Here is a 13,274-nt window from a genome sequence, read left to right on the forward strand (position 1 = left end):
AGCCATGCATCTCGGCAAACAAAGTATTTTCCCTAGTGTCTAGCATTTATGAATGATTTATTGATCAGATATCAAAGCAAATATCTTTAAGGAAATCTTGAACTGTAAATTTCCTTGATGCAATTGTCATGATGCATTTTCAGGACAATTTTTTTTTTTTTGGGGGGGGGGGGGGTGGGGCAGAATAGTGGTTTAGACATTATTGATATCATGGTAGACTCCGGGGGTAGACTATTCGCAGTTGAAGTTATCAGCAGGATTTCTGCATCGAGTGGCAATTTTGCGCCACCTTGTTTGAAAGTAAAAGATGAGAAGGAGGGGAGTCTGGCTTTAGCTGGTCCCATGCATGCTCAATCAAATGAAACAAATGTTAATAAATGTGTAATATCGCAACGTGTATATCCAGTCTTTGCTATATTCGAAAGACGAAAAAGAAAATGAAAAAAAATCTTATGAGGATTTTTTTTAATGACAATATTCAGACGGGCTTCCTTGTCAGAAATCAAACCCACATATAAATAAAGCAAAATAATGTGGTGGAAATCTGAATATATTTTATGTTGTAAAACATTGATTTGGTTAGATGGTAGATGATTGTTTTCGATATGGCACTGTGTTTCAGAAAATTTTGGAGCAAGCGAAGCGGGGAAGCGTGCATCGATTTAGAAATGACGTGAACATCGGTCAGATGTGTAAATAATATCTGTTTGAAATATTTACCTCACCAGTACATCCATGTTGGACTCCTTATTCTTTAATTATTTCAAGATCGAACCAGTCAAATAAAAAAAATTGCCGGCTCCATCTTGAAAGACATACACAAACAAATATATCAAGGTAAGTACTAATGATTTGTACATGTAATTAGAGGATGTACATGTATGTCACTGCAAAATAAAGTCAAGTATGTTGATGTTATTTTAGATTAACTTTACGAGCAGCTGATCCAGAGCCGATCATGTTAAGAGTTGCAATTGTACTAGCTTCATGATTTTACATGTAAAAATTATTCATCGACACTTTCTTGTAGGCCTCGCCTATTTCCCATTGATTTATTTTAGACGTTCATGTTACTATGGAAGATGTAATAAACATGCTTTAATAAATCAATTAAAATTAGAGGAAACAAAATGACAGACAATGACTTGATTACTGGTGAGCGGTCGTAAAAATTTTCTGACTGATATTGATATCCTGTCAAATTCCTAGTTTATTTACAGCGTCCTTGTCTTAAAGTGTAAACATAAAACACTTATACCGATCAATAAAGAGGTTATTAATCAACATGACAATCGTTTTATTCGTGGTGGAACACGAACATCGTGACAGAACACAAACATCGTGTAAGTTTTGATAAACTAATCTATGAAAAGGGGGTCCTAAGAATGAATGGACGATCGATTCACTTGCAATTCAAACACTTTATTATATAGAGAATTAAGAAGCAGTTAAAGGTGTCAAGTGTAAACTCGAGAGAAATTGCTGGCACCATCCTCGATCAGCTTTATGAAACTATGCCATATTCGAATGTCACCTTTGATAAACAACGATCTAAATACCACTTTCATGTTGGTCAACGTGTCCCCGTAATTATCATTACCTTTGTCGAAGATGGAAAAATTATCACTATCAACATGATCAAAGGTCCGATTCCAACCTCGTCGCTATCGTCATTTGATAAGGCGTTGATCTACAGTGCGTATCAAAAAAAGGTTACACTTTGAAAAAATCCTGTGAAATTATACATTTGTAATATTCTGAAGATTTTTCCACATTTTAACATTAGTACAGATCCACGATATAACTGTCGAAAAATATTTCCGCTTGAGTGAGCACCACTTACTTTTGAAAAGTTAGTGAAAAACGATTTGCGCAGAACTTTGAAATAGTTATGCGAATAAAAGTAGAACTTAAACATAAACAAAAAGTGAAATTTAGCTAGTAAAATTTATTTCAAGATATCTTTTAACCTTTTTTTACTTGTTTCCTTGCCCACACACACTCCAAAGTGTGCGTTGCGCCCCATCCCACTCCCCCACACACCGAGGCCATCGTGACGATATTTGCTTTACACTGAGCTGTGATTTACATGGAATGGCTTAGGCTTTATTTTCATTTCGTTAATCAATATCGAGCTTTGAAAATGTGTGGAGAAACATATTAAAGGAAAATGAAACGTAAACTCACTTTCAATGATAAAAACTTCGTGAAAAATGGTGGAGATGTCTGATATAAACTTTTGTTCAGATTCAATTATGTCCTCAGATCCAGCTGGCACAAAAGTGGTAAAGGTTGTGCTTACTAAGTGTTGAAATTTCAATTTGGGTGGCAAAATTGTTACAGAATTCTTGAATGTGTCCGTTTTATTTCAGTTGACTAAAAGTGCAAGGGAAATGTATGAGAAATGTTTCGCAGGGCAAGTTTGATTTCGACCTTCCCCCTTGACACAGCGTGAAAATGAGCATTTCTGCGCAGACATATTTCTGCGAGCTTTACAGAAACGGACAGCGCTCACTCAAGTGTAACATTCTGACAAAACTTTTACTTTCATGGGATAGATGACACCCAAACCCAAGATTATATGTGAAAAAATTACCCACATGTTGTATATTTTTTAATTCCCAGAGCTTTTTCAAAGTGTAAACTTTTTTTTGATACGCACTGTATATTAGCCTCTCTCGACCCAGGTAAGGTAAACATGGTAGTTAGTGGATTAATTCATCGAAATCCTAAAGAGTCCCTTACCATGCTTACTGGCAGCTAAGCAAATGCTAAGCTAGTGGCACTAGCGTACCCTGACGAGTCACAACCCATGCAAAGGACGTATCCCTGCCCCCCCTGACGAGCTTGAAAGACCTTTTTTGCCCCCCCCCCGACGAGCTTGAAGACCTCTTTTTTTTTGCATGTCACTTTTTTTTCTGGTACAATATCCTTTATTTGTGATTGAAGACCCTTTTTTGCAACGCCTATAAATTATTAATTCATTATTTATTAAAGAAGGTCCTATGATTATTTTATTATTATCACCTTTGTCTTTGTAAACATGGTAAATGCCGTTATGATCATTCCCGTGTCTGTGTTCAGTGCCGTTATAATTTATTTATAGCTGCTGTATATCTCAGAAGTGTATAAAGAATTTCAAAGTGCCAGAAATTTTATCATGAGGTTTTCATCACCATTATCACCAACTTCTCGTTACCATGGTAACCTTTTTCATCATATTTGTATGCTTGTGTTTGGAGAGTAAACACTTCATCGATGAGAATATTGCCTCCTCTACAGATTCAATAACGAAAAGGTGACACAATGGTTGTATTTCGGATGTTTGACATTCCTGTTAGTGTTAGAGCAATAACAGATTGTTTGGTAGGTCGAGTATTTTTTTTCAAATCATGTCATCATCGTTTGCAAGAGCTTTCTCGAGAACACCTGTAACCTTACCAAATTGCGTAATCTTACAGGAAATATTTGTTGTATGGAACCTTACACATTTTATTTTGATAAAAACACCCTTTTTAAACAGACCTGTCCTATCAAATTGCAGAAAAATTCCTGTTTTATTATGAATTTACAGAATGATTCTGTTATTGCTTTCTACAAGATCTTTCTTTTTCTGTAAGATCAGGTTTTTTAACGGTGTACAATGACTGCTGGCTTCATCTTTCCTCGTCATTTTTCAATAGCACTCAAACATAATTGGCCGTGTGGACAGACGGGCATTGTGAACAGTCAAACATACATGTATACGATTGGGAAGACTTTCTTTAGAATCGCATTGTTTATATATTTACACACATATTTCCCTTTTGAAAATAATCCATACACAATCTATATATCTCAGTCACAACTCATCTTTCAAACATCATTCTCATAAATTTTAACACTTGTGTATAGTCACCAACCATTTATCAATGACATCATTATCCTCATCCTCCTCCTCATCATCATCATCATCATCATCATCATCATCATCATTATCTTCATCATCATCGTCATTATCACCATCATTATCATCATCATCACCATCATCATTATCATCACCATCGCTTTATCACAATATTACTTTCTTCTTTGCTGGTTTATATTTTTGATAATAAAATAAAATTGAAAATCACCAGTGTCATATCAATTAGACCTCAAAAAATCATTTGTAAGGTCCGTCATGGTCATTGCCCATTCATTACTGTAAAAAAAAACGCAAAAAGGAGAGCAATTTGGATATAAGTCTAGAAGTGCATGAACATGACCATCTCTCCCCTTGCCTCGTCTTTAGTGGCTCTATGAATTGAAGGACGGGCGAGCGTTGGTGGCGGTTGTGACGTCAGCCCTGCGATAGCAAATCAAATAATTTATATTTTAAACCTTCGAAATATAGATGCATGTCGAGTGCAAGAGTTTTGAATCCCAAAACAGACATAAAACTAAGCCTAAATCTCCTTTTTCATTTCATGGTGTCATTCTTGAAGCTTCTAAAACAAAATGAACCTCAACATTGTTTCTAGATAAAAAGGCATTTATTCAATCTTCATAAAGGTTATGAAAGATATACAGAATCAAAAGGGTAATAAAAAGTTTCATATTCTGAATACACAATACATGTACTTGACATAGAATTAACGTCACATCTAAGTAGATTGATTTGAAATGCACGTCGAATTAAAACATATAGAGTTTCTATTAATTGCATAAAAATGTAGTGAGGTATATGAACATTTGTAGATAAACGTGTGGAATGATAACCCGAATACATGATAAGCACGAATTCAAATAGGAAACAGTAAGTGACATGGATAATGCTGATGAGATGCTCTAGACTAAAATCAAATATAAATTGATTCTAAATATTTTTTTAAAAATGACGAATAAGCGATACATTTAGTCTCACATTGTCCCTCTATTTCAAATTGATCTTTTCCCATTTCTTCTCGCCCTATATAATTTCATATCAACTGGAAATTTGATAATAATAAGGATAATAATTGGATTTATATAGCGCTTTTCCAGAGGCTACAAAGCGCTTCAAAGAGAATATAGAATACCTTCTCTTGGAAAGCCATCGCCATCGAGTCAAGCAGCTTCGTTTTTTTAATTTGGAGTACTGATTATTGACATTGTATGACTGTACGATCATATTACAGATCTATCTCACATAGTGAATAATAATATACACAGATATCACGAGTTGAGAAAGTATAAATAACCAATATGCTAATCAGATACAGGTATTCCAATATAATACTAAAATGATTAAGGTACACCAACGGAACCGAGTACAAATTGATCGATGCTACAAGTACATCTTTTTGAAATAACGTTATAAGAATCATAATATAGGATTTGTATAGCGCACGTATCCGCCTTGCTAGGTGCTCAAGGCGCTCCTATATTACCCCGGCTAAGCTAGTCTACCGATTCTGGTGCGCAAAGCTTTTTGAGGAATTACTTCCTGCCGGTACCCATTTACTTCACCTGGGTCGAGTGCAGCACAGTGTGGATAAATTTCTTGCTGAAGGAAAACAGGCCATGGCTAGGATTCGAACCCAGGACCCTCTGTTTGAAAGGCGAGTCAGAACCACTAGACCACGACGTGCCTACGATGCCTTTGATCGGTCTTGATAAGGATTTGCTAGTGTGACCGTAACATGAGGACAAAGATATATCATAAAACAATAGTAAAAAAAAACCTACCAAAACTTTGTTAGTTAAAATTGGTAATGGACAGAGGAGGTGATGAGTGCGAATTTCTGGATTTCAGCTAATAAATGGGACCAAATTATCAAATATCTGGAAAAAGTAGTTGAAATGAGGTGTTTTATTAGAGTAATTGAAGGAAACGCTGTATGATTGAAAAAAATTATATAGTCAAATTTTTTTTGACGTTCTGATGGAACGAGCGAGGGCAAATATCTAATTAGTGTCCATCCCGACCCCAATGGCGATTAAGTATGACAATGAACGAGTTATACTCCGACTTCTTCAGTGTCGGGCTTAAACCTACATGTCCTTAAATTCATTTTAAGTAGTAAAACTGTCCTAGATTCCAAAACAGTTCATAATCATCTTACTAAATACACTTTAAATAAATCACAAACAAATTTGAAAGATAAATAAATCGATAGTTCATAATTATTTATGTGGTAAAGGTTCGTCTCGGTCATCAAACCCGCCCTCTAGGTTTGACCTTGAAGAAGAAGCCGATCGAGAGCCGACACCCTGTGTCCTGGGGGTTCGACTCGCTTCGGACAACCCGGAAGTACTTCTTGATTGCCTCATCCCGTATCCATGACGTCCGGGTTGTGGCAGATCTAACCCGTGTCTTTGGTTGTCTTCGGGGTCTCGTAGTGCCTGATGAGGGATGGGACAAGTCTGGAGCTGGATTTGGGGGCAGGGGAGGGAGCCGAGTCGGTCTGGGTGCTCGCAGACGCTGTAGACTTTAGTAGGTCTGTTGACGTGCTTACTGACGCTGTAGAATTTATTGATGCGGTTGAGGTGCTTGCATATGCTGTAAAATGTCTGATGTCAGTGAATGTGCCTGCGGACGCTGTGATATTTGTCGCATCAGTCGATGTGCTGTTGATGTTGTAGGATTTACTGGGTTTGTCGACGTGCTCGCTGTCGCTGTAATCTTGATTGTCGCTTCAGGGCACGCACTAGTTCTTCCATTAGGGGATCAAGTTGTCCGAAAGCTGGAACGAATTCCTGGGCATTATCAAGTTAAAGAAAAGGGGGCGAATAGAAAATGTTGAGCGTGGGGGCGTTTGAGAATAAAAGCCTAGTCTGAGGATGATTTTTGTTGTAAACTATTATGCATGTATATTCATCGCGAAGACCAGTTTGGCAGTAGGATCTTGACCTGGCCGTTAAAACTTATTCAATCTGGATTGGTAAGCTTGATTGATTATAGTTGATCAGAGTTGATCTTAGTTAGAAAATTGACAACAGGCAACACAATAAGGCGAGTATATTTCAAACCTACATGTAGGCACACTTTACACGACTTGTTGCCAACAAAATTTTAGTCTATTCTAAGCCTCCCGCTAGGAATGAAATGCGATTCAAATCCAAATCGTTATTACGTCAGCATCGGCTGAGACTTGAAACACGATTTGAATTTGACTACAATCACAAGGCTTGCAGCAAAAATAAAAATAGTATTCCTAACATGTCGCCAATTACAAATTTACTGATTGGAATTGTCATATTCAATGCATCATGTGATTTGGTAAAATATCGTGTCAAATTCTGATCATGTATTGTTTTACGTGCCTCAAACAATTTATCGAAACCAATTCTAAAACAACCAAATTGCTTACATTTCTCAAAAAAAAACATCATACATCGGTCGGTATAGAGTCGTTTCCACTGGTATCTTAATTGGTAGGCCAACGACTAAAATTTTGTGGATACGAACCTTGTATTTTTTGACAAAATTACATCTCTCGTTGACGCCGAATCTATATTTGGAAACCATCCCATCAATCTCCAATGTTTTATCAAAAATTTTGTGTGCCTCTTCACTCTGTCCATAAATCATTACACTCTGGTCCTTTCCCCTGTCGATGGATTCTTCCATTTGCAATAGCTTGGCTGTTACATCAAATCTAGAGAAAGAAAAATAGTGACCTTATACCTTGGTTACATTTGCTCTACGGCGGCCGTACGGCGAGTTGAAAACAGCCCTTTTAACATTTTTTTTGTACAAGCTGCATATAGGTGGTCTGAATAAAATTAATAAAACGGCTGTTTTTGACTCGCCGTACGGCCGCCTCGGCGCGCCGTAGAGCAAATGTGACCAAGGTCTTACTAAGTATTGTATCTATCAAAAACCTATGTACCATGAGACCATATATATGTATATTATGTCTGATGATGCCAGATTTCAGAGCAAGAAAGGGAAAAGATTCACACACACAAAAAATAATTGTTGAAGTATAACGTTACACCGTAATCTATCAAAAATGTTATTTTTAAAGAGAATACAGAAGTAATTGTTTCATGTTTCAGTTTGAAATACAAATATCTGTGTTATGAAATTTAGTAAATTTGGTCATCTTTTAAAGACACGCCTGTTCAGGACTCTTTGCGCGCAGGAGAATATCAAGTGCGTGAGCCTTACAGGGGTTTTCAAAACGTTTACAAGAGCCTGAACCTTCCCACTTCCGGCCTTCAAAACCTCTCCGCGGCCCTGCCTTAAAGAAGAAGTTCACCCTAACGGAAAGTTTGTTGTAAAAACAGCAGAAAAGTGATAACAAATCTTGGTTAAGGTTTGAGGAAAATCCTAGAAAGATTAACAAAGTTAACATAATTCTCCATTTCTTATTTTTGACGTTATATACGAGAAGATGCCCCATATGTTATGTGATATAAAATTCATATATTTATTTACTGGTTCGTGGTAATTTTTTTTTCTTTTTAGGAGCAGGTGTTAAATTATATTTCTATTGATATACTGAAGGTACAAGGAGCCGTGGTGTAGTGGTTCTGACTCTCGCCTTGTAAACAGAGGGTCGAATTCCACCGCGGTCTGGCGTCCTTTGGCAAGGCGTTAATCCACACTTTGCCACTCTCGACCCAGGTGCTAATAGGGATACCCGGTAGGATGTGAAAGTCATTGTAGCTTGTCCAGTACTGTGTGCTCCTCACCGGCGACTGACTGGAATACTCCCCAGGGAGTGGAGGATGTGCACACATAGTGTGCGGGAATGACTGATCAATCCGATGACCGGGGTAATAATATATCTGTAAAGCGCTTAGACACGTCGTTCCGATGTATTAAGCGCTATATAAAAGCGGATTATTATTATTATGCTGACCTGAGTGCAGCTACGTCATTCCGAAGGTCCCGGATGTCCATAGGTCCTATTCCACTGTGGCGCTCTGTTCGTCGGTAAGTCTCCTGGCAACATACCGTTCCATCAATTGTTTGATCACCCTCTGAAAATTTTGAAGCCATCAAAATAATTAGATCAAGTTGACAGGCATTTCTTTGTCAAATTATTACATGTCTCATATCATTTCTTTTAAGAATATATATATATATATATATATATAATTTCTTTTAAGAATATATATATATATATATATATATGTTTTGTACATCTTATTTTCGTACTGAGCAAAAATATTAGCAGATGCCTATGATGTTGTTATGTATAAATTAAAATCAATTCTCATCTTCAAGAAAAGAAATCAGCTCAAATTCACGAAAAATCACATTCTTTCGCATGGTCCTCGTGGCCAAAAATGTCAGAACATAGAACTGAAAAGGATTCATTTGTTTTGAAAGCGCTATCCGGCCTTTTCCTTTTATAAGACTGGAGGTGGTGAAATCCAAAGAATGTACGCCCCTAAAATTATATTATAGATTTTTGGCACTTTAGCCACTTTAAGGATATCTAAATATATCACCCTAAAATATTCTTCTTTGAATGAATTAGTTTGCTCCGTTGCTTCTTAAATCAAATTATTTTACTAATAACATCTGTTCAGCTATATTTTTTCTTCCCGACATATCATTCTGATACACAAAGGCTCGTCTTCTGAAGTCGGGTTTAACTGAAACTCAGGTTTAACGTTTGTGGTTTAAGAATGGGAGGCCAAAAGTATCAAAATTTGTATTAAGTTGTATGTTTTTTTATGTTTACTGTGCTCTTTCCTGATTCATCGATGGTGAAGACAATCATCTATTTATACTTCCTACACAATTATGAATGAATCGAGAGCCGAATGGGCTGAAGTATGATATCTCTACTGTTAGTGATTATGTATCAATAGGCTGTCCATACTTAAACCACAACTTGAAACCTGTGTTACCGGACTTCAGAATACGGGCCAAAGTCTCCGCCCATCATCCGATGTACTCTTGCTCCAAAACACGGATGGGGAATCTTGCCTTCTATGTTAAAGGACCAACAATATAGAAACAACTGCCTATACAATTTTGCCGAATCTCATCGACAGAATCATTCGCAAATGTAAACTTATGTTCTTCCTCTCCTATTGAAAAATAACAATACAAAATGATAGTGTGTTGTTCTCAGGGAAATTCAAATCTCAATAATTTGTCTGTTTCTATTAAATTTCAATCATTGTCCATGTGAATTTTTTCTTGAAGCGCCATAAGCGTCGATCGAAAAGTTAACCTGTTGGTTTTGTAAGCAGGCACCAATATTATTATCATTATTTCTATTATTAGCACTATCATTATTATCATTTTCATCATTATTATCAGTATCATTATGATTATTATTATTATTAGCATTATCATTATTATTTTCATCATTATCATTGCTATTGTTATCATTATAATATTTATTATAATTATTATTATCTTTATATTACCATTATTATTATTATTATCATCATTACTTATCATTATTATTAAGGTTATTAAGATATTGAAAGTCAACTTATCTCACCTGGTAGTCATCATGATGTACTGAACGATATACCAGTTCATCCTAGAATTTAAATTAAGAAACAATTAATGAATGTGTTGTCATGGCATTGATTAATTTTCTTTGAGAAAACAAATCAAAGCCAGTCGAATTAAATATCATTTGCACAGGAGAATTATAGGCTTGGATAAACAGTCATATGATTTTTTTTAAGTAAACATTTTGAAGCCCTATACTGCCTCTACCCCCCCAAAAAAAAAAATCACCCACATTGCATGAACATATAAAGTTTTCCTTGTTAATTTATCAATAATGCATGATCATTTAAAGTTCGATTCAGAAGTTGGAGGGGGGAAATATTATCTCTCTCCCTCTCTCTAAATTATCATTTAAAGTTCGATTCAGAAGTTGGAGGGGGGAATTATCTCCCCCCCCTCTAAATAGCATGTAGGACAAAATGTTAAGTATAATACTTAAAGTAAACTTTCAGTTTGGGGGATTTTTCTTTGTTTAATGATGCTGGGGAAAAGAGTAGGCCCACTTCATAGGCCACTTCATTAGCATCACCATATAAAATGCAGTTTCCTCAAAGATGTGGATTCATTCGTGGATGTGCATAAATATGTTACATATCAAAGAATATCCTTATTACGTCTTCTGTATGTTGAATCTCCGTATCATTGCCATTCTTGGAGGAACAACACAAGGTGCAGTGGTGAAAGAAATCTCCCATATCCGGTATAAGATTGAAGGGAGGAGGGACAGTAAACATATCATCCATAAAAGACATCCATAATGCAGTGCGCGAGTACTTCCACTCTACGTCCGCGTTTTCCTGCAAAATTAAACAAAAACTGAATATTGGCATGGATAACTGTAAGCACAGCTATGCAAATTATAAACATTGAAAAACAAAAATTCCCTGAGGCCGAGAACGATTCATAAAGATTGATGCTTCCTAGTAGGAAAGATACAAATAAAAATAACAAAACGTTCAAAAAGCAAAAAGAAGGGCTTTTTACTGAAAATAAGATGTGATGCTTTGCCGGAAAAAAAATGGCAAGCGAAAAAGACAACACTTCTGTATTAAACAGATATATGCGTTTCTCGGAGCAGACACACAAATCTATATACAGTGGTTTTGTATGTGGACGCCTCACCTACAGAACCATCTACTAGATTTTATATCTGTTGGAAGATGGGCGATTGCATGAAGCTTTGAATAAAAGTGATCGAGGTATCCCAGTTTAAGACTTGTAAGCATAACAGCTCTGTTCCGTCATGGGGGTCAAACATAAATTACATAATCATATTTATACATAAACAATGGTGAAAAGTAAGATCCACTTCTTTTCTGCATGCAAAGATTGACGAGTCAGACTCCGTCCATATCTCAAGTAGATCGTGGATTTTAAAAACTAAACAACACGGACTTTGCATTTTGACAATGGACAGTGGGATCCACTATAATGATAATAATATACATAGACAAGGCTATATATTAAAAAACGGATCGTTTTGACTTGTTTTTGAATGACTTCCCGATCCAGACTCTGTCCACATTTTGAGTAGATCGTGGCTAAACATGGAATTTGTTAGGAAATGGACAACTAGGACACACTAGCGTACCTAGCAAAGGGAGGGGAGGGGGCGTATCCCTGCCACCCCCCTGACGAGTCACTACTGATCCCTGGCCCTGCTCCTTTCAACTTGAAGACATTTGTTGTCATTTTTGGGCAGAGGCAATCACCCCCCCCCCGTGGAAAATCCTAGGTGCGCCACTGCTAGGACATATCATATCCCTACTGTAGGGTGGTTAGTCTTGTATTTCCGGTTGCATGAAATTGGTTCCGGCGACAATTGATCCCTGCACATTCCACACCCCAACGGAATGGCCAACTTCAACCCGGGATTTAACACTATACCCTATCATAAACCTAAAATAAAACCCCTTTTGCAACACTAACCCCATATCTAGACGAGATCAAAACCAGCTGGGTGTTTCATAAAGCTGTTCGTAAGTTAAGAACGACTGGTGATCCTTTCTTACACGTTAAAAAATCACCAATGTACATTTAATGGTGAATATCATTACCACCAGATAACACCAGTCGTTCTTAAAGTCGCTCTTAACTTACGAACACCTTTATGAAACGGTCCCAGGACCAAATGGCGTTTCACCCTTTTGACCCACATTGCTTACCTCGATAGCGTTATAGACGTTACTCATAACAGCAATCAGTGCATTTAGTAATACGAGCACGCTAAGAGATGGAATAAAACCTACTGACGACACCGCGATCTGTTGAGCTGTTGATTGGCTGGTAGGTTGAGAATGTCAATGCCAATAAGACCAAACAATGACCAAAAGAGTGTGATGGTTGCATCAATAATGCTGTAAATAAATTAGAGGGGGCGTTGGCCATCAATAAAGAAGGAACATCATTATAGCTCGATTAAATGAATTGTGTAAAAGCGAGAAGTTGAATATTTGATGGTGTGATGTGCTAATAAATGAAGTACAACTGTAGAATTATCCCTTTTTTCTGCTTCTTCTTTCATAGACAGATTTTATGCAAAATCAAAATCTTTTTTCTTTCATCATCATCATTACTTGAATATTGACGATATGAACCATACAAATATTATCGATTTTCTTGAACGCGATCACACTTTTGTAAAAATGAAATAAAAATATCGTTTGATGAAATTTAAAAGAGCAACGTCTGTATTTCAAAGAAAATGGCTTACTCAATGACATAATTGTCGTGCCGGGAATCGAACCCTTGAATTTCATGTGTAAAGTTTGGCACCAAAGACTAATTATTGGCCATGAAATGTTTTGATACATACACTCACCCACAGACACCATACACA

The 13,274-nt window shown here is 36.6% G+C and overlaps 1 pseudogene; it reads right to left on the bottom strand.

The window, feature by feature from the left end:
* Positions 1-6,305: 6,305 nt before the first annotated feature.
* The window catches only part of LOC121419692, a 40,227-nt pseudogene continuing 33,258 nt past the window's right edge, over positions 6,306-13,274 (bottom strand).

Source organism: Lytechinus variegatus, chromosome 8, assembly GCF_018143015.1.
Source record: "Lytechinus variegatus isolate NC3 chromosome 8, Lvar_3.0, whole genome shotgun sequence".
Classification (NCBI taxonomy): Eukaryota; Metazoa; Echinodermata; class Echinoidea; order Temnopleuroida; family Toxopneustidae; genus Lytechinus; species Lytechinus variegatus.